Genomic DNA, 3,894 nt, shown 5'->3' on the forward strand with positions numbered 1-3,894 from the left:
ACCATTCTCTTTTTTTAAAAAAATGGATTCATGACACAAGTAATATAGTTGAAGACCTAAGCATAGTTAAGATTGAACTTGAAACTCCTCTTACATATTGTCATATTCAGCCTTCATTTCTGCGCCATACCATGTTGGTATGAAAATAATCGGATTAAAATAATACACATATTCGTAACTTCTAATTCAAAGAGAGAATTCTTTTCCATAAAATATATTTCGGAATCTTTTTAATGTTTATACAAATGATTAATGAAGGTAGTGTGGTAATAACTTTGCTTTATAGAAGGGCACTTGCATTATATTTATATATGTGCCAAAAGTAAAAGGGGCATTGGCATTTTTTGAGTATATTCCCTCGTGACACAAAGGATAAAAGAATCATTTTATGAACAAATTAAATTCTCACAAATGTCTAATAATAATGCATCTGTAATAAAACCGATGACCCTACCAAATCCAAAGTCTTTATTTTGTGAACTTCACACTAATCTTTTTATAATTTGACTTCTTCGAAACTTAATTAAGCCCACTCTGGATTCTTTTCATTTGGACATACACATACTAATTCATTTTTCTTTATATTAAAATTCTATTTTAATTACTTAGGGAAATGAGAGGTAATAAAAATTAAAGATTAAAGTATCGTTTTTGTCCACAATGTTTGGGGTAAGTCTTATTTGTGTCTCTAATGTTTAAATCGTCCTATTTGTATCCCTAACGTTTATAAAAGTGATTCAATGTTATCCTACTATCAATTATACTAACAAATCAGATTATATTTTTCAATTATTCTTACTTGGATGCATTCATTCTCAATTAGGTCTCACTTGAATGTGTTCGATTTTAATATTATACCCACTATTTGTGTTTAGATTCAATTATGTCCCTAGAAAAGTGAATTATGTAAATGTTGTAAGAATTAGTTTCAACTTTTGATGAACTATTTTTCGGAGTGGATCATCGATTCTATCCCAGACATTTGTATTTTAACTTCAAGAAGAGATTTTTAAAACTCAAACTAAAGCGTTCATGACGTGTAATTGACGGCAGGATAACATTGAATCACTTTTACAAACGTTAGGAATACAAATAGGACGATTTAAACGTTAGGGACACAAATAGGATTTACCTCAAATATTGGGGACAAAAACGATACTTTACTCAAAATTGAATTATAAACCTTTTAACTATAGAATATAATGAAACTCTGATATATCATTATTTCAGTAAATATTTAGAAAAAAAATTAAACTGTTAATTTAAAATAGTTATTTCTAATCCATATATGAGGACGATGAATACAGTTGTAGCATTATATTAGGACAACTAATAATGATGAACGAACAGTGTTAGTTTAATGATCATGACATAATAATGGATCGCATAGTTGAATAAAATTAAGATAATTAATTAGTTATAATGAAGCATCATCATATTAGTTTGTCAAAGTTAGATGAATGAATTAACCAACTTGCCACATGATGCCCTTTTCTTCTCGCAAAATGTCAGTTGTTTGGCCTAAGTGACAAAGAGTATAGGTTTAGTTTCAATTCAAGATCTCATCCAAGAGAAAGGTAATCTTCTTTTATATTAACAAATCTCAGTAACATTGGGGAAGAAAAAGGTGTTTAGATGCGGAAAAATATTAAGTGAATAAGTTATTTGTGATTAATTTTAATTAAGTTTTATTTATTTTTATATATATTTTTAAATTGATTTTTGTTATGTTAATAAGTTATTAAACTAATTTAGTTACTAAAACTATTTGATTATGAAGTATTTGATATTTCTGTTCAGATAAAGTATATTTGTAAATATTTAAATTTAATTGTATGGAAAAAAAAAGAAACTTTTAGATAAGGTTTTGTGTTGTGTGCGTTTAAAATATTATAAACACAAGACCCATAGCTATGATCTATGAAGGTCCAGAACTCCTTTCAATGGAATTTTGAATATCTGAACAAATTATTGATGTATAATTAAAATATAAATTTTAAAAAAAAATCTGGGCCAAAATTTGAGTTTTTGTTAATTTCCGGCCATTATTACTCATCTTTAATCTGGATATTTTCCCCCATTTGTCGTGCTTCAAGATTCAAAGTTAGATTTACATTACTTGACTAAGGGAAATAAAGATACCAACAACTCTAATCGATCCATGGCAGTACATCAACCACTCAATATTATAAGGTCTTCGTATATTATATATATTATATGATGTACGTGAATATAAGCTCGGTCGGTGCTCTGCTAGTAGCATATAATAATATGAAATGTAATTTTATTATTAATTGTTGCTTCGCTACTTGTAACATTTAGGAGTATGTCGTATTAGTTATGGTCATGGACACCATAGATAATGCATGGTCCTTCAAAGAAATTTTAGGAAAATCTACCTAATTAAATAAATTGTGTGAATCGTTTACCTAAATATACAAAACAGAAATTTTTTATATGCATATGCAATTTTAATTTTATGTAAACCATAAGAGCTAACTACGGTTTTTAGTTTTTATGTAAATCATTGGAGGCTACGAGGGTTTATAGTTGAAAGAGATTTGGCATAATCCGTGGTTACCTATCACAGATTATGAAGAAAAAAAACTTAGGCATAAACCGTGGTTGCTTCCCACGTTTATGAAGAAGAGGCCTTGAACGTAAACCTCTTTTGGTTTCCACAGTTTACATGCTAAATAGTATAAATACATAATCCGTTGATGGTCATGACGGATCATTTGTGCTGAAACAAAATTTGAAAGAGCTTGGAGGTTGAGAGAGTTTCAGGGAGAGGTTTGGAAGGTTTTAGTGAGATTTGGGTGGTAGAGCCATGGAGGACGAATCTTGCTTGTATCGACTAAATAGCATTGCTCACGTGGCTGGATACATCGACGAAGAGGTTAGTTATTATTATTATTATTATTATTATTATTATTATTATTATTAATTTGTTATCATGACTTCATAGTAGCAGTAGTAGTTGTATCATTATTACTATTATTATATTTGTTACTATTATGATAATGGTAGTTATTATTAGGGATAAGTATTGTTTTGGTCCCTAACGTTGAGGGTCAAAATCGAAATCGTCCCCAACGTAATTTTGGATTTAAAATCATCCTTAACGTGTTTTTTGTATTAAAATCGTCCTTTTAATTTTTCTGGACAAAAATGTCCTCCACTACCATCAACACCTTTACCTCCACCACCGCCAGCACCTTTACTCCCACCACCACCACCACCACCACCACCACCTTTACTCCCACCACCACCACCTGCACCTTTACCTCCACCACCAAGAAAAGCATCAATAAAATCAACACAAATTCAACAAATCCAGAAATAAAAAATTCAACAAATCAACCCAAATTCAACAACCAAATAAAAAAATAACAAATCAAAATTAGAAGCAGAGGCAGTCCCAAAAGTAGAAGCAGAGGCAGTAATAGAATCAGAAACAGAAACTCAAGCAGAAACAGATGCAGAAGAAGAAGATGCAGAAGCCGAAGCTGCAGAAGAAGCAGATGCAAAACCATCGGCGCTTGACCACCCATCACCAGCGGCGGCGACGGAGCGTGCAAGGACCGGCGACGCACTCCACCCTCGGATCCCTCTCTCTCCTCGGCCACCCATCACCCGCGGAACGGCGACGGAGCGTGAGCAGACCAGCTCAGCCTCGGATCCCTCTCTCTCTCTCCTTCGCACGCTGCCCTCCTCGTGTCGGGCTCCTCTTCCCGGCGACGCACTCCACGGCGGTAGAAGCATGCATGAACGGTCCTCCCCTCCACTGGCGCTCCCTCTCTCTTTCCTCTCTTCTCTTCTCCCCCGTCGCAGCCCCTCTCCTTTCTTCTTTCTTCCGGCGACGGCGACGGCAGCTCTAAGCCTCGCCGGTGC

This window comes from Arachis ipaensis, chromosome B04, assembly GCF_000816755.2.
Source record: "Arachis ipaensis cultivar K30076 chromosome B04, Araip1.1, whole genome shotgun sequence".
Lineage (NCBI taxonomy): Eukaryota > Viridiplantae > Streptophyta > Magnoliopsida > Fabales > Fabaceae > Arachis > Arachis ipaensis.